At 41.8% G+C, this 25,454-nt stretch overlaps 1 long non-coding RNA gene across 5 annotated transcripts in view; it reads right to left on the bottom strand.

Moving 5' to 3' along the window:
- The window catches only part of LOC307047396, a 111,872-nt gene that overhangs the window by 22,338 nt on the left and 64,080 nt on the right, over window positions 1–25,454 (bottom strand). For 4 of the 5 annotated variants that reach the window (XR_013810403.1, XR_013810404.1, XR_013810405.1 and 1 more), the window contains 2 exons: window positions 14,842–14,920; window positions 87–149 (listed from right to left, as the gene is read on the bottom strand). This is a non-coding gene — a long non-coding RNA (uncharacterized lncRNA). Of the gene's footprint in view, window positions 1–86; window positions 150–14,841; window positions 14,921–21,475; window positions 21,767–25,454 lie in introns of those variants that run through there. The other variant, XR_013810407.1, reaches the window with a different exon arrangement.

The following is a 25,454-nucleotide window of genomic DNA, read 5'->3' as shown; positions in this document are numbered from 1 at the left end:
TGCGTGCGTGCGTGCGTGTGTGCGTGTGTGTTGAGAGGTATATTGTACATGTGGATAATGTGCTGCTTTTCTTTCTTTGTGGTTACCTGGTGAAGGGGAAAATTCCTGTGAGGTGGTCTTCTCGCAATGTGGACTTTGTAGAAGGGGGCCTGTAACAGAGGAAACAGTGAATTAATAAAATAAGCCCCCCCCCTGAGTTAAACACCATTTCAAGTCAGAGGCCTCAGAAACGGATGGGAGAGTTTTAATGGATAAACTTAAAAGGAGGGACAAGCGACAATTTGCCACCACTTGCAAGTGTGCTAACCCATCTAAAGGTTTACACATGTGCTCTGAATGTTGTAAAGCTTGATTCACGATAACCCATATAACATGTTATCTTTGTCTGAATCGGACAATGTATTTCACAATTTGTCTTGTTTTCCCCCCCCACACACACTGAGGGCTTATATGGGGTCATAACTCTCAATAAGCTTCTCTACTTTGACTCCAAATCAGCCTTTTCTTCTTTTTTGTCTATCACCATGCCTCCTCGCCCTCTTTCAAGCAAATCATCATGTTGGTAACGCAGTGTCCTTTATTTGTATGTACAGTATTCCTAAGTATCTATACAATCCTAATTCAAACCCCTGCAGTGAAAGAAATGCACATGAACCTCCTGACCTCACTGCATCTCATTCCCTGAGATCATTCGTTAAACGCAAATTGGAATTGGTGGGCAAAAAAAAAAGCAGATGGCGAATGGGAAGCTGAAAGAGTAATAATAATAAACATTTATATCCCTCTGCTGCTGTATGGGAAAATCTATACTGTGCAGCCTTCATACAGTCATGAAAAGGTATCGGGCAGAGATGCACGGCTGCACAGCTCTCACTGGAGCTTGGAATGAATGTATTCATCATGCACTGTTGTTGCATCCCAAATGGGGACAATCTTAAAAGGTGGTCCTAAACATTAAAACTGTTTATCTTCATTTGAAGCAATGATGCATAGAGGTTTGTGCGTGTGTGTGTGTGAGCGTGAGCGTGCATCTAAGAATTGTACGTATTTATTCATGGCTGGCATTAAAACAGGGTGGTGGTCTGCAGTAGCCAACAAGCGGATATTATTTCATTTCATCACCATCACAAGCTTATAGCACAGTAAAGCCTGAAAGTGTTGATAGTGTTTTTACAAGCCATCTGCCAAGTCACGTTGGTTTGTTCAGAACTGGACACTATGCATATATAGTTTGTAGTCGCGGGTGATTTTAGTTTTTTTGTCAGCAGATAATAAGTAAAAACATTTTTTTTTTCAATTCTGGTGAATGATAAGTAAAAAAATGTTTCACAAGGATTAAATGTACATCTTTATGTTAATTTCATTTCATTTGAGTGTCATCATTGCATTGCACTTACTATCTGTGCTAAGCCTTAGCTGAACCCCTGAGCTGCATTGCATGTGGAATGGCACCAATATCTATCCATTAGATCAGCACTTTTTTTGTGAACCATGTGTCCATTTTTACTGCAGCCATTTATCTATTTCTGCAGACCTGCTGGAATGTTTCCCCAGGCCATCAGACAGAACCATTTTCAGAAAACCTTGCTGTATTAGCTCAGGATGCCCTGGTCATGCTGTATGAAGCACGGGTGGGCACGCACAAAGTGTCAGGTACAGGGCAGAACAAAAATCTCCTAATCCTCTAACTCTTTGCTATTCATTATTATTTCACAGGGCAGCCGTCCCAAATACATACGGCCCCTACCCTGCTTAGCCCAGTCTGCCAAGCTCCAACTCTGGGTTTGATGTTCCTCCAACATCCAACAGGGTATGATTATTTCATTCCTTTTTTAACATAACACATCAATTATTCAACCTTTGCTAGACCAGATTTGATTTTTTTGATTTAACAAAAATGACTGTGCGTGTGTATGAGTGTGCGTCCAGCCATCTAAGGGGAGACTGAATATAGAATGTTCCACAAAGATAATACCTCATGGCTAGGATGATTGATGGATGGTGAAGGGGTGGGGTAGTAGAAAATAAAAATGCAAGTACTCTGGAATAAATGATGACTGCATTAGCATAGCCCTTTTCACTCTACAATAAATTGCCTCCCTGCCTCAAGGCAAACTGTCCGCATAGCAAGTGTAACTGTGACAGTGTTCGTATGTGTTTCTGTTTGTGTGCTAGTAAAGTCACTTGTACTAATTCTACAGAATTGTTAGGAGGTTTGGAGCAAGATTAGATTAGTATACATTAGCACTTCCAAGTTTTGCAAAGCAGTTAAGTAATTTCAAACACCCACTGGGTAGCAAAAGTAAACTTCAACTCTATAAATGACACAAAGTTATAAAATGTACAACTGACTCCCTCAAGCATTTCTTAGATAATTGAATTAGCTTGAGATGTACACGCCTCTCATTAATTCACACCTTTACAAAAGTGATTTCTTTATCCTTTGGCCTCATTTCTTCTCTATCTCCCACTTTCTAACTCTCTGCATCTCTCTTTATCCCTCGTCTGCCTTTCCTCTCCTCTCCTTGCATCCTCATCCTCTGCTAATGAGCCCACTTAAATCTATGCCAAAACACAAACAGCAAGAGAAAAAGAAAAAGAGGTACACTGCTTACTGGAAGCTCTGTTTGTTAAAGGACTCATCATGCGAGAGCTGTTTTCAATAAATAATAAATGCAAACGATGACTTTTGTCTCCAGATGAGACTTTGGGATATGAATTATGCATTATTATTCCTGGATAGGGCAATGCGGGGACAGAGTGGCAGTGTGTGTGTGACGGTGTGCACATGTAGATCCCTGCTACACAATGTCAGATTGTGAGGCTTACAATCACAGCTTCTATGTGGACACAACTCGCTGTGATTACATCTCTCAAGACATGTTTTGTGTGCCCAAACCTTAAGCTCCTAGCTTGACTTTGTTTTCAAACTTGAAACAGTAGGAACACAAACTGCAACCTTAAATTATTACTTTCAGCTTATCATATGCTAATCAAGTCTCCTGATTGGTCAGATGATGAGTGTGTGAGGTTTTTTGTCCTGTGTGTGGTGGGTTTGTGAGGTGGCCCTCCCAGCACATTTGTGCTTTTTTTCCATTTGATGTCTACTCTCTCCCTTCTCTCCTTTCCCCCCTGCTGTTTCCTACTCTGTAATCATTACAACAACAAAGGAAGCTGCTCTCCCGCTAGACAGTGGAAAGGTTCCACTAGAAATGCTAAAATGTATGTGGGTTTTTTCCCTTTTTCACGGCTTCTCCTCTGTTGTCACCGGGGAACATGAGTGGAAAAACTTGATTGAAAATCAGGAAAAAAGGGAATAATTACAAAGAGGAGAAAGGCACCCATCCACCCGCGACAGCAATCATCAGTGATCTCTGCTGTCATTTCACTCTGCAGTAAATAATTCATCAAAAGAAACAAAGGGGAAACAAATATGCAAATAAATCCAGTAAAGGCCTTGTTACACCAGCCTACCGCCACATGGGAAGGATAGTAGTGGATTATTAGCACGGCAGGTTATGACTGTGATGATTCTGAATTCCTCTGGTTTTATCTGCCTTGACAGTACTGAAGTCACATGCACAGGGAGAGAGAAAAACCCTGGAGGGATTTGAGGGTTTTATCGAGGAGGGAGGGATGGAGGGATTAAGGACAAGGGGAATAGAAGGATTGAGAGAAGGGGGGGGGCAAGGAAGAGGGGTAGCCGACATCGGAGGGGAGAAGAAAGATATTTGGGAGGGGAAGGGAGGAAAAGAGGGAGCGAGGCTTTTGAGGGTGTATTCGACAGTACTGTGAAAGGTAGCCATCAAGAGCTTTGATGAAAAGTGCAGGCCTTCTAAAGCTTAGGAGTGACAGCATATGATTTGGTCAAAGCATGAAGCTTTTCAAAGGTAGACATTCTCACTCCCATTCATCCCCCTCAGATTCAATGTAACTTTTGGGCTGAGCGCCGGCAAAATTCCCGAATTGGTTTGACAGATTGACTGCATGTGGTATTGTCCCTGTGACTTGAGGACAGTAGGCTGGCTGGAAATGTAGACATCCTGAAATGAAGGGGAATTAATGTTTCAACAGCTATGCTAAAAGTCACTTTTTTATTGAGGAAGTGGCAGAAGATATGTAATTCTGTATGCCTAAAAGAAACCTCATTATCATTTCCCCATGGTTCTTTATTGGTAGCCATGCAACAGTGCTTAATAAAAGTAGAAGCATGGAATCTTTGTATTTGACTGACACAGTCAAAAAACAAGTCTGTTGAAACATTCAGCTGCCCTGACCTATTTCAAGCTACAACATTTTTTTAATACACATTCTGAAAGCATCCTTCTCAACCCTCATGGATGGTATGTGATTTCTGCGTTTTTATATCACCTTAACCCAGAGCTTTGCCAATGGCCACCTAGTTTTCTTGGAGTGGTGCTTGAGGCTTATTAGCAGTTTGGCTCGGTAATAGCAATATGGACAGGCTTTCTGAGCCAACAGTCGTTAAAAGTGAGGGTTGAGGTTTAAAATCCCAGGTCAGTGGTAACAGGCAGCTTGTTAGATTATACCAGTGTGTCATTTTCACACACACTTACACAAATACATCATGTTGAAAAAAGCATGCAATTTAACACCTACGCACAGACAGACAAACACACTCATGATACTTTTCTTTGCATGTAAAAGCGTCTGCACCAATTTGAACATGCATGCCTGTGAGGCCCTTGTCTGATAATAGTTTCTAGTTTGCTCTCGCTCTCTCTCTCTCTCACACACACACACTCACACAGATACGCAGATAATAGTGTCTAATTTAGGCCCTCATATCTGTCGAGTTCTCCAGAGAACTAGACCTCATCAGGAATATATTGGTGACCTACATACTACAGTAGGAACACACAGAAAGAGACACACTATACGGAAACGCAGACTAGAGTATCTACAGGCACACAAAATGCATGCAGACCCAGGCACAGAAACATGCCTGCACACCCACACAATCAGATGCACAGACATGCAGGCGTGTAACCATGTCTATATGCTGTACATGCGTGTGTGGGGCTACCCACTTCAAAAATGGACATACTGTACGCAGGAACAGATGCACTCCCACGTCTTCTTTGAGAGGTCGCACAGGTCTTTCTTAAGAAGCCATGAAAAAATAAACTGAGAGGAAAATAGTATTCATAATTTATATTGAAAATTGTGCAATGATTGAATAGTTGTACATTTAATATTCTGCAAGTGATGTAGGGGTCAAACTAGCTGATATTGGGGGTAAAATAAAGTTGACTGTTAATCATTTAAAGGTGCTAAATACATCATTTGGAGCATTTCTTTCATTGAGGGGATTCTTCCACTCGACATGGTGATGGCTGATACGGCCGCTAGCAGCTAATGGTGCTAGCAGCGAAAACAGTGCTAACGTGCTGACAAAGCTAAGTGTTATCCAGAGGGGGAACCAAAAGGTGGGCTTTGTGCTTCTCTAAACAATGCCACAAACCAAACTAACATGCACATGCTCCTTGCCCTGCTTCATAAACAAGCACAGAGTAGTTTGGAGTATAACACACACAGTGGGAGTGTGACTCTCTACACAGGAAAAGTGTATTGTTTTTTGGAATAAAATGTTTAAGAGATAAAAGATTAAATAAGAAACAAATCAGTTATGAGTCTATCATTCTCTTAAATAAAACATTAAATAACACAAAATGCCCACTCCTGACAGGATCACACTTCATACAGTGTGACAGTCAACTATTTTTTTGAAGCTGCTTCATTTAGGATCCTACTTAGGTATACATGCCCTTCAGTCGTCATCATTTTTGTCCACAACAGAATCTGCAGATCATGCCGATGATACAGTAACTGCATCATGTGTCTGAGCTGAAATAGCTGTATCTATGTATCTATGCTGTATTATGCATACTGTTGGCACCAGACAGACCTCCAGTCATCATTCATCATTCATGGGTATCGTCTGTCAGCTTCACAGTCTACTAAATAGCCGAGAGGACATGAGAGATAGTGAGAGGGGGAATATCTAAACTAAACATACCAGAAGGCCTGACTCATACAGTGATCACCACTGCAAACACCTCGAAAGAGAGTAAGTCAGAGATAAAGAGACAGAGAGCGAGATGTGAGATGGCATGGCAGCAGCGATATAAGAGGAAGACTTGTATTGCTTCGATCATATTGGTCCTAATATCTTTTAATGGCCGGTGTCATGATTAGAGACAAACTATATTCAGGGATAGGTTTAGAGCGCCTGCTTGAATATATCTACCAAACGGTGGAGGCAGAAATTTATGAGTGACTGTCTGCTTAACACCATGTTTATAAATGGCTAAAAGAACCCAACTCAAACACAGTGGTGGCTACGCATAAAGGAGAAGGAACTGAGGTTGGCCCACAACTGACGCAGAAAAAGGAAATAGGAGCAGCATGGAAACACATGAACTATTTTCACGTTTATGGGTGGTGAGAGGGACTTGGCTCAACGGAGAAGATGAGCTGACTCATAGTGGTGTCTTAACTTAGCTGGAGCTATTGGAGCTGGTGTCGGACCACAGTTGACGGAGTCAGAACATTTAGAATTAAAGCAGACGCACTGTCCAATCCATAGTATCTTCCCAAACAAAATAGCTGTTTCTTGGGTCATGTGAACTGTAGCTGGAGATGATACTGCTGACAAGTTGACCCTGCTTCCCTCACAGGCTGAGCCTCGAAGTCAGCACCAGATCTCTGATTGTGTAATTATCTTTAGCCTTAGTGAATCAGATGCTAATTACAGGCTGATTCTGTGAGCATTAAATTACATTTAAGATGTACTTTCATGTACTTAAATGTGGCCCTTAGAGGCTGGAAGGTTGAACGTTTCTAACTCAGTTAGTTGATTGAGATGTTTATTAGATGTCTGAATATCGAACATACTGACACAAGGGAGCAACTAGCTGGCCCAAAGGAGGACGAAATAAACCTAGTTATTGAAATTATAGGAAAAAAGAAGAAAGAAAAACACCCTCCCCTCAGACTTACAGGACTGCAGAAACTAAAAGCAAGAGCAGGAGTAGAACAGTTGACACAGCAGTCTGCAAGTTATCCTCATGCCACAACAGGACGGAGAAAGAAAACACATCTAAAGTATTTCCTATACACATACACATACCAAAATCAATAAGAATAAAATATGACCAAAGTTGTTAAAAAGTAACTCCAGCCTTCACGACCTTGCCAGAAAATGAAAACCCTCCCTTTCTAATGAAGAACACGGCAGTATGGCTGAGCAGCAACTCCGTTTGTCTCCTGACGACTTGAGGTAGACAGAATAAATTGACAGTTCATCTGTGATTCACACTGAGCTGTTTTACTGTTACATACAGTAGAGATTTATAAGCTGGCACAGAGAATAGAAACGTTAATACCATCTTAACATAGTAATTGATAATGATGTGCATATTACATCTTTATCACCGCTAATAAATCAACAATGTAGGGCCACCTCTGTAAGTCCAGCCTTGAGTCAAGCAAGACGTGATTGACTAAGGTAATTCAAATCAATCTCAGTTTCAATTTGTGCTCATTAGTAATAAGCAAATGTTTGAAGATTGTAAACATGGTAAACATAAAACCTGCCAAAGATAAGCATTATAGTGTTTTCATCTTGAGCATGCATGCTGGTGTAAGTATTTAGCTCAAAGCACAGCTGTACCAAAGTACAGCCTTACAGAGCTGCCGGCGTGGCTGGATAATCATGTTTCTGTTTCCATCTCAATCTAAACCATTTCTAGCGATTTGAAATCAAGCATAGCTGTTCATAATTTTTCATCATTCTTCCCACATATTTAATATAACTTAAGCCAGCCAGAAACATGTGTAAATGTATATTGATGCAATCTATTAAAGATGTGTCCTCCCTTAATATCACCATGTTTACTTTGCATATTTATACATTTAGATTCCCTAAAGTTTGTTGTACCGTATGTAAACAGATTTTATTTTTCAATTATTAGGTTACCATTTTCCATCTACTATTTCCTTATGTGAAGGCTTTAGCAACACAAATATAACCTGTCATGCCAATAAGGCAGGATGAAATTGAAAAAAAAACGAGACTGGGGGGGTGCAGTGTGATGGTGATATGTCTGGATTGCGTGATGTTATTTTCTTAAAATGAGACAGAAAGCAAAGGAGAAGCCAATTTAAAGGGACAGAGAGCGTATGCGATGACTGACAGACAGTCACAGAGTAAGATGAGGGCATTCTGTAATCATACAGTCAGTGTGAGCTACCAAAGAGCTGAGCCACTGTTATGTAAACCAGAATGAAACATTCATGAGCAAACCATCGTCTCATTCTCAACCCATTGGGAGAGTGCATGAAAGACCCATATGGTGGGTTGGCTACTATCTGAAACTCATCTATGGCAAACGGGAACGCTTTGAAGGGTTCAATGCACTGGGCAGATATCAAACCCAGAGAGAAAGACAGATGTGTGGAGGAAAATGTGCAGGAAAAGAGACAACCTTTATCGTCATCAATGGAAAGGATTATACGATGCCAGAGCAACTGAGGTTATATTTAAAAACCTTAAGGAAAAAAGATGGAAAAGGGTTTTTGGGGGTGAAGGGAGAAGATGAAGGACAGAAAGGGGCTATATAAGGAGGAGGAACGAGTAGAGAGACAGGGATTAGGCAATAAAAAGACAGATGAGATCAAGAGACAGCTCTGACACGCTCAGGCAGCGTATGCTTTCTGCGAGCCTGGGAGCAGCTGGGCTTCAGCCACACACACACACACACACACACACACACACACACACACACACACACACACACACACACACACACACACACACACACACACACACACACACACACACACACACACACACACACACACACACACACACACACACACACACACACACACACACACACACACACACACACACACACACACACACACACAAACGTTGTGATGTGGTTAGCTGTGACTTTGTCTCTGACTGGGTGTATATATGAGATGTTTGAAAAGGGGCTGTGCTGTAGGAAGTTGTGCCAGATCCTCAACACCACACCCCACCATCATAAGGAGAAGGGGACTTAGGGGGCTTTGGGCTTCTGTTGTGGTTACTTTAATTCTCCCCCTCTCTTTTTCTCTGTCTCTGACTCTCACTCTATCCCGGTCTGTCTGTTTCTCGGTCCAACGCTCCGTTTCCCTCCGGCTGTTTTCTCTGCATTTTCTTCTCTATATATCCATCGATCTCTTTCTTATCCCTAACTCCAATTTTCACATTCTTAGAGGCAATACACATCCATGAAAATGAACAAATATGTACGCTACATATTTGCAAAACTTTTAAATGAAGAAACAACTTCTAAAATCCTTTCCATTTCTCACCCCTTGTCAACAGTGTGTCAAACTTAAACCCTTACATTGAGCTACATTCACTGACTTGTGTTAACATTATGCTAACAATTCTACATTCCCTTTGAATGTCTGGTATGATATCAGAGAGGAAATATAAAAAAATCACCTCTCTTACAAATGGCCCTGGACACAACATCTGAGCAGACCAGCTTAGCAAAAAAGAATCTCATATCAGTGAGCCTTACCCTGGAAACTCTGAAATAGGGGTATGAGTTGAAAGTCAGATCTGTGACACAAACGGTTAAATGACCTGATCTGCAAGGCATGTGTAGGCCTAAGTGTTGTAACATGAACACAGGAGAAGTTTACATTATGACTGTAATAAGTATAAGAACCTCCTGCCAGATAAACCACAAGGCTCTGTGATCATAAGGTGGTGGGCTTTGTTGAGTTTTAGGGCTTCTGTTGTGGTCGCTTTGTACTTCAGTGATTTTTTCTTTCTCCAGGATTATCATGACATTCATTAAGCATTCCTCCATCACTCAACCTCTGTGTCTCCTTTCTTCCTCCTACAGAGTGTGATTTTAATATCCTCAAATTACAATGAGGTGCAATAACCAGAGCTACATTCCCTCCTTTGATTCTCTCAGACGTATAACTCTTTATACATTTTTTTATGTTCTTCCCTCTTTCCTCCTCTTTATCTCTGTTCTTACACAAACCTTGCTCTGTCTGTAGGAAGAAGAAGAAGAAGAAAAACTGTATCTAACTTAAAGGACATTTTAACCTGACTTTTGTGTCACTGACCATTCAGGAAGGAGCAAGACTCAAAGAGATTTTAATACATTACATGTCATTTGTTAGACGCTTTTATCCAAAGCGACTTACATACATACAGTACTGTGGACAATCCCCACAGGAGCAATTTGAGGTGAAGTGTCTTGCCCAGGGACACGACGACATGCTGACTGAAGTGGGACTCAAACTTGCTACCACATGATTCGAAGTCCAGCATACTATCCACTGAGCCACAGCCTCTATAATAATAATAATCAAAGATCCGACCACAAACCCGTTCTACACAAACAGACACACACACACACACACACACACACACACACACACACACACACACACACACACACACACACACACACACACACACACACACACACACACACACACACACACACACACACACACACACACACACACACACACACACACACACACACACACACACCCCTTCTTCCCCTGTTTCCTAAACCTCAAACACCCACACTCTGCCTCTTGATTCAATTAAACCACAGTCAAGTCTGGATTGTGATATAAACCCTATATGTGTGTGTGTGTGTGTGTGTGTGTGTGTGTGTGTGTGTGTGTGTGTGTGTGTGTGTGAGTGTGTGTGTGAGTGTGTGTGTGTGTGTGTGTGTGTGTGTGTGTGTGTGTGTGTGTGTGTGTGTGTGTGTGTGTGTGTGTGTGTGTGTGTGTGTGTGTGTATGTGTGCTTCTTGTGTGAATCAGAACACTTCCTGACCTCTTTTGCCATGGCCCTTCCTGCTCATTGTGGTAATGGATAAGTGCCCTTTGACCCCCTAATACATTATATGCTTGCCTTCCACTGCTGCCCCCATCCCCCCCACACATCTTCTGTGTTTTTGTTCACTCTCTCCTTTCCTGTCTGTCTGTCTCACTCTCAGTCTCTCTTTCCTAATGAGACAGTGACTGTCCTCCCTATGGGGAAAGAGGTCAGTGCCCCTGATACACACATACACACACACATTAACATACAGACGTTGTCTGCACACATGCATACACATGCAGACAGGACACATGCAGACATGCACACATCCATGCAGATAAAAGGACAAACCTCCACCAATAATGCCACACACACACACACACACACACACACACACACACACACACACACACACACACACACACACACACACACACACACACACACACACACACACACACACACACACACACACACACACACACACACACACACACACACACACACACAGAGAGAGACCCAGACCCAGAAATCCCATCTCCATTATGCAGAACATCAGTTAGCTGATGGTAGAACTGATTATGCAGCTACCCTCTGCTAGCCCACAACTCCCTGTTGGATATCTGCCTTGAAAACCCCCAATCCCAAATGTCTTTTTAGCATATCAATAGAGAATTATATATTCCCAAACAGTAGGACTTGCATACATATAGCTTTCCACAACGCTCTCATCTCAACATGTCACAGCGTGAGCCAATCTAAAATAAAAATACTAATGTAGGCAAACATTTCACACTAAAAGCATCCAAAAGTAGAATTTAACTGTCACGCTGATGTTGGAATTACAGAGGTTCCCCGTCATGATTTGTTTTTCAGGCGTATATTTTATAAATATTGTATAAGCAGGTTTAAACGTTTGCTGTTGGTCATCTCACACGTTATCACTAGTGATTAAACAGACCCTTAATCACCAACAATTAGCAGCTCTGTGCCAAATCTTTATCATACAGCAGGTGATCTGCTTCTAGGAAATGAGCTCAGTTGGAAAATAACAAAATGCTAAGAATTGTTGAGCCATCACATAAAAACATCAATCTCCTTGTTGAATCATCAGCAGTAATAAAAACAGAAACCAAAAACGATTTTCATCATAAAAGAGTTCATAAAACTTTAAGTGGTGTCGGTAAATCAGTTACCGTGCGTGTTAAAAGACACTGCTGTAAGAGATATAGAAACACTAACTTGAAAAGTATGTTGTAGGGCTGTGGCCCAGCAAGCGGCTCGGGTCACTAACATGTCAAAGATCCGTAACAGGATAAAACAATAAAAAAAAGTGAAGGCACAGAGCTGATAGAGGTGCATAGGTGCTTGTTGCCATCAGTGTTGGTGTAGTTTTGTCGAACATGGAGAATACGAATACATCTGGTTTAGAGTTTCATTACTTTACATTCAGTAATTATGTTATATTGAGTGTTGTGTTTCTTGTATCAGTGTCAAAGCATATTATTGTAACTGTTTCCTTAAGACTTCTGTGTCTGTGAGGAAAGAATACTTCTAGTCATCCTCTTCTCCACTGCACTGTTCCTTTTTCACTGGCCAAGTTCTTCCAAAATGTTTGTTTTCCTACTTAAATATTCTTAATTGCGTGTCTCACTTTACATTGAGAAAAATATGGCCTGATGCCACATGTTTGAGCTTCAGAAAGAAAACCTGACAGTCAGTCGTCTTTTGCTGCATACTGCATTTATCTTAAATGTGAAACCTCAGGTAGAATGTGAAACAGTCAGCAGCAGCGCAGAAACTAACTTCAGATCACTCTACAAATACCTTGGCTTGACTGGGTCCCAGGGGGCCGGCTTTATAGATTGGTGCAGGGGTGAGGACTGGTGACCCCAACAAAGATTGCTTGCTAAGCAAATAGGCAAAGTAATCTGGCTTGGTGTGTGCGCGCATATGTGTGCTCACACTTGTGTACCTTCCCCATATGCTTGTGTATTTGTCTGCAGATGTGCAGTGTGGGCATATCTGCAAGTGTGTATGTGATTGTTTCTGTGTATGTGTGTTGGTGTGTGTGCTTGCCTGCTCGCTCATGAGGAGCTGAGAATGTGGTCCCTTGTTGCATTTTCATTGATAATGCCATGCATTGCCACTCTGCATGTTTTAGCTTGGTAATTGAAAGGCCATCTGCGGTCTACTGGGGAGGTTTAGTAAAGGGTAAACTACGAGGCTCATTATTTTAGGAGAGGGCAGCCCTTGGAGGCCCAAAGCAAATTAGTTTGTGTCCAGTTTAACCTTCAGAAAACTCAATTACAGTAGGTAGGGTGTATGCATGTGCCATATTTATGCATTTTCTTTAGGAGTTTGTGCACACTTGCATACATGTTTTAGAACAACAGTAATAAAACAAAGTCAAGCTGACCAGTAGTTCTAGCAGAACAATAGCAGCTACTACTTTGTCAAACAGACATTGTTGTCTTGACCAAAACTTGGTACGACAGCACACACAACACAGAAAATTGATTAAACATAGTGAGTGTGTATGTGCTGATTTGCCTTTGTAAGTCTGCTAGGTCCATAAACATGGAAACAGACATGACCTGCATGTCTCAGCAGTTTCCTGTGTAAGACGAGCTCTGTGTATGTGTGCGTCCCCATGGTTCTCCTGTCACTCCTCGGCCCTGCACAGCAATGCTTTCCACTCTATTAGTGTCTCAGTGTCTGCACAGCAGCACATGTGTATCTGCCTTTACATATATGTGTGTTTCCATCTGTCTCCTGTCACCAGCAGACCTCTCAGCAACATTAGGACCTGTTAAGATCAAGGGTCATTTCTCGAAAGGTCAGGGTTCACCCTTCAAAAGGTGAAAAGCCACCAGGGTCAGGTCTGGTGTGAGGTGACATTGAACAAGCACACAGCTGAATGCTTGACAACTCACACCTTTGGGAACTTAGAGAACATCCCAAGTGGAAAACAATATTCAATACAAAGACATAACACAGTCCTCTTTTATAGGCAAAGAGACATGGGAAACTGCCCTAAGAGATAAGTGGTTACTAGGGTGTCACGATTTCATTCGTTTTCTTCCAGAGCTGACTATAACATTGTTTGAGTCTTGATTTGTACATTCCAACAGAACGTCGGTTTACATCGGACCCTGACATAATAATATTTGCTTTAATTAGCTGCCAAATAGTTGCTAAATTGCACCGCAGCTGCTAAATAATGTGTTTACTAGAGGGATATTAGAAGAACAATAAACATTTAAGTACAAAGAATGAGGGAGAGCCCCTTGAGAAATAACTAATTTAGAAATGTCTGGTGTCGGTCTGTATTGAAAAGAAGACTTGAAAGGAGAGGAAGTCCAAGTTCACCCTGGCATTAAGAATAGGGGCTGCGCGGCTTACAATCACAGACATCCTTTAACATCCACACACAAACATACCCGCACCCTTGCACTTACAAACTTGCACAGCAGCACACACTGACAAATATCTCGCCCAAGTACAAAGTCAACCCATTCAACCAGTCCGGCAGTTAAAAACAAAGTTTTTCCCTCCAGCTAAACTCAAGCCTGACCATAATTGAGTCTGTGCTTTCAAGTGATTTTATTGAATTCCCCTTCACTGCTGTATTTTTATTGTTTTTACTTTGTTTTTTTCTATACTGCCGCACTATGTTTTATTGTGTGTGTTTTAATGTGTGATACCTTGGGAAGACTGGGGAAATAAATGTCATCATGCACTGATACATTCTTTTTCTTCTTGTTCTATTTTGGAGCGTAGTGACATTTGCTGCTTCTCCTGCTGGGATATATACAGTGCTAAGATATGGTTATGGCAATTAAACTGCAGGGCTTAGAACTAGTGTAATTACTTATCTCAAATCTGATCAAAGCAAAAACATAACAAGATTAACCATTAATGAACATCCATAACTACAAAACAGGCATGTGCTATACTCACATTGTGTCTACATTGGTCCTTCATCATCGGTGGTTATAGCTGCACAGCCATGGGTAGTGTAGGGTTGGAAATAATGTATCTATAACAGATGAAATAAAAGAAAGCATGAATAGATATGTGCTGCACAAATACCCTGACAATTCTCCTTATGTTACGCATAAGCTATGCATTAATATATTAACCATAGCTCAAATGAACATTCATATGGATAAACAACATTACAAACAGGATACACTGCCAAGGACACATGACACAGACAAATACACATAACTTAGACAGACATAATGATGGCTAATATAAAGCTCTGAGCAGATGTTATCACAAAAGAAGTAATGATAAAGCCGAGAAGCGCTCCTGCTGCTTCTCCTTCTGTATTGCATTGGCAGAAAATGGACCTTGGTTGTCAAGGAACATTTCTGTATAGTTTGGGATCCTTTTGTTGAATTGACAAAAGCCAGCGGTGCACGCGGTTATCAACAGACAGTTATGTTACTCACAGTAATCGTCAAAAAACTTTCAATCATAGCATCCTCCATTTCCCAACAGTGCCTGTAGATCACTCCCTCCTTGTGTGTGTCTATTGTTCTGACCTGTTACTTTTTCAATAATATTCATTGATAGAATGGTATAATATAGACACAGAAGAGAGTACTAGGTATATGATTGGTTTAACAATAGTATGGCTACTACCTCCGCCTCATTTGTCCATAAGCAGTATCTCTGAGAAATGGTTTAAACATGTTGTGATCGTTCCTTGATAGTCCAGATATGTATTGTTCTTACCCTGAACTTCCCTCATCGGTGAAATCGCAAAAACTGTGAATTTCCCCCTAGCCCACACACGCATAAACCCCTTAAACCCCAGTTTGTGCGTGAGTGTGTGGGTCTGCATATGTATGAGTGTGTGTCCATCTTCTATCCAGTTGAACAGGATGTAGGAGGTTAAAGGAGAGGGTCAAAGGTCAAAGCCTGACTAAATAATTACCAGATACTCTTTTGGACGACACACACACAGCTTCACGACTATAAGGGTTGTTATTTTTTAAATGTCTGGACAGTCTCTTCCTCTGTGACCCCCTTAGGCTGTGCACACACCTTCACCTATACAAAAACACACACTTGAACGTGCTCTCTTTTCCTCCCTGTCTGACTGGCCCTCACACAACCCACCCTACCCTACCCTCATACAACCCACCCTACCCTACCCTACCCCACACACACACACACACACACACACACACACACACACACACACACACACACACACACACACACACACACACACACACACACACACACACACACACACACACACACACACACACACACACACACACACACACACACACACACAAATAATGTCCAATGTCCCTCTGACAAGCTATCAGTCAGGAAACAGAGGGGAGAAAAGGAGACGAGAGCAAAGGCGCGAGAGGCCGGGTGGCTAGATTTAGCCTGTCAGTCACAAAAGGTCAAGGGTCGCTCTGAAAGCCCATTGACATAAATGCACATATGCATGTGTGCACTCACACACACACATACAACAGTGTTCATCAAAACAAGGTCAGAAGTGGAGGGCAGACAGCTGGCTAGGTTTACAGAGAGAAAGAGAGAGAGCAGACAGCTGGCTAGTTTTACTAGCGTCTGCCCTTTAAATAGAGACTGGAAGAAAGTTTAAAGAGGGCACAAGTGAATGTTTACAGCAGGGCAGAAAGGTGCAAGCACTTATTTCAATTGTTCTAAATGGGCTTAATATCGGTAACATGGCCTCTGAATTCATGAGGGAATCATTTGGTCAGCCATAATAGGATTTAATCAGGTGAAACTTTTTGTGTTAATATTTTCGCCACAAGCTTAGCCCTTTGTTTTGCATCCTTTGTAAAATCGTTAAAACAAAAGGAAGGAAATAGGAAAAACTTCTAATTACATGAATCAGTCTGGACCGCGACACGTCAATTCACCTCCTGTTTCTGTACTGAAAAATCTACTGTTCAACCCTAGGTAATTAGCCCAATAATAACTAGAATTGGGGCAAGAAACCTAGGCAGGAAACCTACTCACAAACAAATGGTCTTATCTACACACATAATCACTAAAACTGCACATACTCCACAAACACAAACAATGTCATGGATTTTGACAGGTTATACACGGACAGACTCCCATTTACCACATGGACCGCTGGTCAGGTATTTGTGCTCACAAGCCATGGCCAAGACAAATTAGACCTTTATTGTCTCTGACTGCAGTATAATGTGGCTATGAGGGGAGAGATAAAGGAGTTGGGGTCAGGTGGTGAGAGAGGGTGAAGAAGAGTGTAGTAATAAAGGTTTTAAGGTTGATTCCCAGAATGGGCTTCGGTTATCATGGACTTTTTGCAGCGACGGTTACATTTTTCTCTTGTTTTCATTTGGTGTTGTTTGAGTCTGTGAAGGTCTTGTCTTTAACAGATTCTACATATGATTGCAGAATCTAAAGGCAACAGGACTTATGTTGGAGTGGGATGCGTTCTGGTTTCTATGGTGGGTTGAACATTGACATTGGAGCAGGCTTTGGTTGAATACAGGCACACAGTCCACCATGAAAGCAAAAGAAGCAGAACCCATCGGCTGAAATTGCATTCCCTGAATCCATTGGCTATCAAATGACAATGTAGCTTTTTATTAGCTCACAATTAGCTTGTTCACTGGCCTGTTTGAAACTATCCTCTTGTAGACACCCTGTCACTACTACTCCTTTCTCGCATCTCTAGTTGCGAATCGGACTGTAAACAAAAAGCAGTGAATGGAAAGGGAAGTCTGCTGGCTACTCAGGAATCCCAGAAAATTGTCCCTGGCTTTTAGAGGCTTAACGTTATTTTGTAATTATTTGTTTAGTTAAGCTAAATTTCCCTGTTTGACACTGATATGCCCCGAATAGACCGACTTGACAGATGATTTGAACAGAACATTGTAAACTCTTCATACTGTGAGTACTGTTTGAATCACTACTATGGAATATAAATTTGCAATTGAGGGAAGCAAAATGTAATTTGTATGAGAATGTCCTGTAAGCCACTTTGCATTTGTTGGTCTTCCCAATAGAGTTTGTTTTGATGGAAAACCACTTTCACCTGCAGGGACCCCACATGGGGCCACAAGCCCCCAGGCTAAAAAAAAGTCTAAGTAATGTAATCAATCAGTTCAACACAAAGAGGGAGGCCAGACTGAACAACATGGGTGGTCAAGGTAGAGCAGCCAGGTGGGTCAAAAAGGAGGACCCGAGGAAAGGAGAATGGAGTAGAGCATGTGGTCAACACAGCGGGAAACACAGTGGTCATTTCACCCATGGACACACACATATACACACCAATTGATAGACTTACTGATAAAATGAAAGATGCATGGTTAGCCAAACATGGAGACAAACAGCGAGACCGGCCAGAAGCCAGATGAACAGATAGGGATGTATGCAAGGCTAAAGTCACACACAGAGACAAACACAAAGACAGACAAACTAGTCAACCTGGCCAGACAGGCTGAGTTTGCCTTGCCTGTGGGGATGATCAAGGGTAGGCTGTGATTTGTCTTATTAATGTTGCGCTGTCTAGGTCATAGAAACGACTTCTTTCTTACATCTCATGTAAGAGTAATGCTTTCCTTGTGATTTTATATTATCATCTCATCCCCCAACCCACCATTGATCATGTGTGTCTAGGAGAGGTGAATAATAAGTGAAGGTGTGTGTGTTTAAAAATTCAACAGAACATTAAACCGTATAAAAGTCGACATATTCGATGCAATGTAGGTATAGAATAGATATGAGGTGGATGTGAAAATAATCAAGGGTTAATATATCATTTGCAGGATCACTTGTATTTTTTATAAGGCTGTGTCAAGTATACTAAAAAAGCCATTCATCGAATAAGTAATTTCATCGCTCATGCAGCCTTCAAGCCTGTGCGGAACTACTTTCAATGCCGCACTTGCCCGCAACACAGTTTCTAATAAAACCTGGCCCCATCCCACGGGACACATAAGACACATAGCATTATGGATGCTTTTAATCTAAAGAAATGCTAATACAGTTGCTTAGGTGTTTGTTAGATGAAAAGTTAGAGGCAGAAGTAAAACATGAATAACAGCTTGCACTAGCTTAAGGCTATTGGAAGTAAAAATGCATAACAATAATGTTGCATCATGTCCTTGGTTCTCTAATTCGATGTTGTTTCCAATTGTAATAAATACAAATGAGAGCGTAGACCATCAGATGTCAGATCAACTTGTTAGTCTTACTTCAATGAAAACCTCTCACAATATTTTATGAGATTGTGATGAATACACTAAATACAGAAAGCAATGCTAGACCCATTATTAATAGTTATATAAAAAAAGTAACCTACCCCAACAATTCCATAAAAAGTCACAGAAAAACACATTTTATTACCAAAAACAAATGCATTTTCTCTAAGCTGAATAGAGTGAAGGCCAGTTTAACAGGGTTAGTATACTTAGCTAGCATGCAACTTACGTTTGTGCATTGGCTGTTTTTAGGCAAATAAACACAAATGGCATGCAATGATGTGAAGTGATTATGTTCTTTACTGTCTGTTTGAACACCCCTTATTGTATATTATATATATACTTGTGCCAAATGTGTTCTATTAACCACTTTGTGTATGAGTGTATTCATCCAATGTGTCATATTTATGGCTTCATATTTGCCAATAAAATATGTTTTATTCTGTTTGACTTGAATGTGAACAAAACACTTACAATGGCTTCCAGTGTTCTTGCTTGTGTAACGGTTTACCTCTGCTCAAAGATGTCCTTATTCTGTATGTCTGATTTAGTCTAAATCCATTTTTATTCCCAGTCATGAGATATTTCCAACATCTAACATAAACTGAACAAAAATATAAATGCAACACTTTGGTTTTTGCTCCCATTTATCATGGGATGAACTCAAAGATCTAAAACATTTTCTATATACACAAAATAACAATTTCTCTCAAATATTGTTCACAAATCTGAAAAAATCTGTGATAGTGAGCACTTCTCCTTTGCCAAGATAATCCATCCCACCTCACAGGTGTGGCATATCAAGATGCTGATTAGACAGCATGATTATTGCACAGGTGTGTCTTAGGCTGGCCACAATAAAAGGCCAGTCTGAAACGTGCAGTTTTGCTTTATTGGGTGGGTCTGGGGGGGTCCGAAAACCCTAGGGTTAAACCCTAGGGTTAAATCCTAACCCTAACCCTAACATGTCACCCCTTGAGCATGTTTGGGATGCTCTGGATCGGCGTATACGACAGCGTGTTCCAGTTCTTGCCAATATCCAGCAACTTTGCACAGCCATTGAAGAGGAGTGGACCAACATTCCAAAGGCCACAATCAACAACCTGATCAACTCTATGCGAAGGAGATGGGTGACATGTTAGGGTTAGGGTTAGGGTTTAACCCTAGGGTTTTCGGACCCCCCCAGACTAGGGCTGTAACGATACACTAATCTCACGATACGATACACGATATTGAGCTCACGATACGATATATATCACGATATTCAGCCAACGATACGATTCGATACGATTCGATATAATTCGATACACTTACATCATTTTCTGAAAGATTTTAAAGGGACAGTGTGATTTTGGTGACATCTTGTGAGTGTTCCATTGACTTGGATTGAATTAATTCAACTGAAAACTGAAAGCATCAATTATACAATATATGGCTCTGACTAGACAGAGTCTACAGCTTGCAAATGCTGGACAAAATGACTCAAAAGATGTGGTGAGAAAATTTGTTTCATTTATTGAAACAGTGCCAACTGTAGTTTACAAGCCTTTGAAACGTAAGTACATAAAGTGCAGTATCACAATGGACAATGGAGAATTAAAAGGTGCAGCAGGTGGCTGCAGGTAGCTTAACACAGAATATGAGGTAGCCAATAATTCAAGTCACTAAGAACAACATTTAATGTAAAATGTACCTGCCAATAATTCAAGTCCAAAGGAGTAACATTTAAGCCAAAAACACTAAACAGAAAGGCTCCTCTCTACATAACTGCATCTACATTCTCTTCAGATTTTTGTTCAGGAATATAATCTGATCAACGTGGTCTGGGAGAAGTGCACTTCTCTGAGCAGTGACGATGGCCCATTCCCAAACCGCCGCCTACACCCTACCCCTCCGTTTGCGCGTTCACGCGGAGGGTCCGCCTACGAGTGTGGAGCGGTGTGGAGGGGGAGTGGGCTATCAAGCCCTCAAACAGCGAGTCTGCAGCGGTGCTGACTTGAGACCGGGCTCTACCTGACCGGAGTCGCGCTGTGTGTGTCCGCTGCTGTCAAGCTGTTAACAAGTAGTTCCAGCAAACATCCACTGATAACTGCGATGTTAACAACCTCATGATAACCTCATATGTTTTAATTTAGGATCATACCTGTGTTTAGTCTAGAAAAAGGTAAATGTGTGCATTTTATTATAAAGTTGTGTATATTTACAGACCGTTGCAAAAACTAAGAAGCTTATAAACATCAGGTTTAAAACTAAAAGAGCTTTGAAACACAATGAAAGATGTTAGGAGTTTTATTTGAGTTATTAATTTAAACTTTTTGTCTAAGAGATGTTGATTTGAAACCGTTGTTACATACAGTTACGGCATTTCCTGTTTCTGCCGGAGAGAGGGGAGGCCGTCCCAAAGCTTGCTGCTGTATTTACTCCCTCCATCTGACAGGAGGGAGCCTCGTTGAGCTGCGAGTGTGGCTACAGACGGAGTTCACTGCGTCGAGGGAGTGGTTTGGGATTGGGCCGATATCTCCGGCGGTAGAGAAGACCCTCTCCAGTGTGGTTAATGTTTTGCCGCCATTCTCCTGAACCGCTTCGCACTCACTGCGAGAAGAAGACACCGGCGTCTGTGTATCTAGAAATGCTCTCCAGCGACACTAGCGGCTCGGCTGGGTGACGTAACCGCTCTTCATGCAAAGCGAACGGGGGAGAATGGGCAGCGAGCAGAGTGCCAGGCGGAACACGGGGGATTTGAATGGGAGTTAATGTATCGATACCCGTGGCTGAAATATCGATACTTTCTCGAGAAACAAAATATTGATATATATCGCAGGATCGATTCAATTGCACAGCCCTACCCCAGGCGCGCCGGATTCATTTTAGAATTGGGGGGGCCAAAAAAAGTGCGTGTGTATGGCCCAATCCCAAACTACGCCATAGACACTCCCCCTCCGTGACGGAGTGAACTCCGTGGAGTGACACATGAGGCTCCCTCCTTTCAGATGGAGGGAGTAAATACAGCGGCAAGCTTTGGGACAAACTCCCCTCTCTCCGGCAGAAACAGGAAATGCCGTAACGGCTACAACGATTTCAAATCAGCATCTCTTTGACAAAAAATTTAAATGAATAACTCAAATAAAACTCCAAACATCTTTAATTGTGTTACTTTTTTGTAAAGCTCTTAGTTTTAAACCAGATGTTTATAAGCTTCTTAGTGTTTGCAACAGTCTGTAAATATACACAATTGTATAATAAAATGCACACATTCACCTTTTTCTAGACTAAACACAGGTATGATCCTAAGTAAAAAAAAAAATGAGGTTATCATGAGGTTGTTAACATCGCAATTTATCACTATCCTTTAGTGGTTTTGCAAAGAATTAACCACTCTGTTTTTGTACCATTCTGCGTTGAAGTACCTTCTCTTTGCCCAAATAATCTACTAGCGGTCTCCTTTTTTCTGATAGTTAGCTGTACAGCTTTAACCGCCTCAATGTCCCGACAGCAAACCTCCATGCAGTTGGAACCAGCCTGTTTCGGTTCAACAACGGCGGCGGTGGGGTCGGCGGCGGTTTTGACAGTTTCTGCGGCCGCAGACTAGAGCTGCTGCTTTTGGGTTCATCTGGCTTCGCTGTTTGAAGAAGGTCCAGCCTCCGGAGATGTGGTAGTCAGGGATGTGACCTTCCAGTTGTTAAATTTAAGTTTAGATTGACCGTATTTAGTTTTCTTCTGCGCTGGTTCTTCTGACATGTTTGCAAGTGTATTCTTTATATCTCTAGGTTAACGGCTGACACACACAGCAGAACAACGTAACAAATAAAGTAAACAACGTAACAAATAAACAAATCTAAGCTTTTTTATTGGTTGTAATTTACATGGATACATTTGAATGGTGTGACAATTTCCTATTTGATTGGGTTAAAATGTACATATTCTTCCTGTTATGTCTGCCTGCTTTATTTTACCTAATGCAAAGTGACCTGCTCCATCGAAATCGTTCGCATTGACAAAATATGTCACATTATATAATGACTGTTACAGAGTCATCGTTTTGAGAAAAAGGCCTTTAAAGTGTTTCTCTTCTCTGGAATCCATCGATCTGATTGATTATTAGCGGAGCAAATGATCAAAAATACTACGGAGGGAAGATATTTTCGTTTGGATTACTGCACTCACGGGAAACACCGGCTGTTGTTATGCCTGTTGTGACGTTAAATTACTCAGTTCTCCGCTTGTAATTATGCCATTACAAACTTCAAACCTGTATTTATCATCTGCATTTGCCGAAACAAGTTTAATATTCTGAAAGCCAAGACTTTGTTTATTTGAAATCAGATGAAAACGAACTGTAACGGACCCTGCCGTGTTATCTATGATTACTATGCCTTACATTCATAATTTCAGCGGGAGGGAGGGGGAGCGGCGCTGCGGAAGAGCAGAGTGGCCAGTGAGAGGCGAGCTGTGGTCTTCCCTTTACAAGCTTAAAAAATGCGTGTAGCTAATGAGATTGAATATATATAACAATACAAAATAACAAAATATACACAGCTAGATCAGATCGCGTTTTAGATGCGACTTTAGAGTAGAGGGGAATTATTGAAACGGGATTTGTACAGTGTTCCGCGCCGCGTGTATATACGTGTGTGTTTGTGTATTTTTGCGTTTGTGTGTATTGTGTTTGTTTCCCGGGGAAAAGACTCACGAGAAACACCGGCTGTTGTTATGCCTGCAGTGACGTTAAATTACTCCGTTCTCCGCTTGTAATTATTCCGTTACAAGCTTCAAAGTTGTAGGCCTATTTATCATCTGAATTTGCCGAAACAAGTTTAATGTACTGAAAGCCAAGACTTTGCTTATTTGAAATCAGATAAAAACAAACTGTAACGGACCCTGCCGTGTTATCTATGATTACTATACACCTTACATTCATAATTTCAGCGGGAGGGAGGGGGAGCGGCGCTGAGGAACAGCAGAGTGGCGAGTGAGAGCTGTCATCTTCCCTTTACAAGCTTCAAACATGCCTGAAGCTAGTGAGACTGAATATAACAATCAAAAATAACAAAATGTACACAGCTAGATCAGATCGCGTTTTAGATGCGACTTTAGAGTAGAGGGGAATTATTGAAACGGGATTTGTACAGTTTTCCGCGGCATCTGCTGCTGCGAAAATGTGGGGCAGGGCTGAAAAGTGGGGGGGCCAATGGCCCCCTGGCCCCCCTGCTTCCGGCGCCCTTGCCCTACCCCAGACCCCCCCAATAAAGCAAAAATGCACGTTTCAGAGTGGCCTTTTATTGTGGCCAGCCTAACGGCCCGTCCACACACACGGTACGTCTACACTACAGGCATCAAAAAATGCTTTCAACGCTTCGCCCATTCACTTGAATGGGGTGACGTAGAAGATATTTAATCTTCGCCGAACTGCATTGTGGGGAGCATGGCATGGCTTCGCAAGCATCACGAGTGTACAATGTTCAACTTTTGAGGCTCGATGCTTGGCATCAGCCAATCAAATCCCGTTTATGCAAATCCCGTCAGTGCAAGCGCAGCCAATCAAACCGCGTGCAAGCTGGGAGAGCCAGACCGCAGTTCATTTCCTCATATTCCAAACGAGATATTACGGTAGCAAATCACCCGGTTCTTTACGACCGGAACTATTTACCGGGATACAAACCGGAGGAACCAGGCATGGAGGGAGGTGGCAGAGACAGTGGGTGAAACTGATAGTTTTTTCGCCTGTTTGGAGAGTTTATATCCAGTTTACTTCGTTTTAACATTGCTATTGCTTTGTATGTCGGGGGCGGGAGATTCATGTGATTGGTTGCTCGCAAACAATCGCCAAGCTTCAGACACGCCCAGCTTCAGGATTTTTTCATGCCTGTAGTGTAGACGGGCCAGGCATGAAAAAAATCTTGAAAAATCTTGATGCTGGGCGTGTCTGAAGCTTGGCGATTTTTTGCGAGCAAAGCGACCAACAACCAATCACATGAATCTCCCGCCCCCGACATACAAAGCAATAGCAATGTTAAAACGAAGTAAACTGGATATAAACTCCCCAAACAGGCGATAACCTACCAGTTTCACCCACTGTCTCCTCCACCTCCCTCCATACCTGGTTCCTCCGGTTTGTATCCCGGTAAATAGTTCTGGTCGTAAAGAACCGGGTGATTTCCTACCGTAATTTCTCGTTTGGAATATGAGGAAATGAACTGCGGTCTGGCTCTCCCAGCTTGCACGTGGTTTGATTGGCTAGTGATTGCAATGGCGGGATTTGCATAAACGGGATTTGATTGGCTGATGCCAGCTTCGCAAGCATTGGGAGCATCAAAAGTTGAACATTGCTCAACT

This window comes from Notothenia rossii (assembly GCF_949606895.1).
Source record: "Notothenia rossii genome assembly, chromosome: 7".
In the NCBI taxonomy this organism is placed as follows: Eukaryota; Metazoa; Chordata; class Actinopteri; order Perciformes; family Nototheniidae; genus Notothenia; species Notothenia rossii.
Note: the sequence above shows the minus strand (reverse complement) of the source record. Positions and strands in the feature narration are given on the sequence as shown.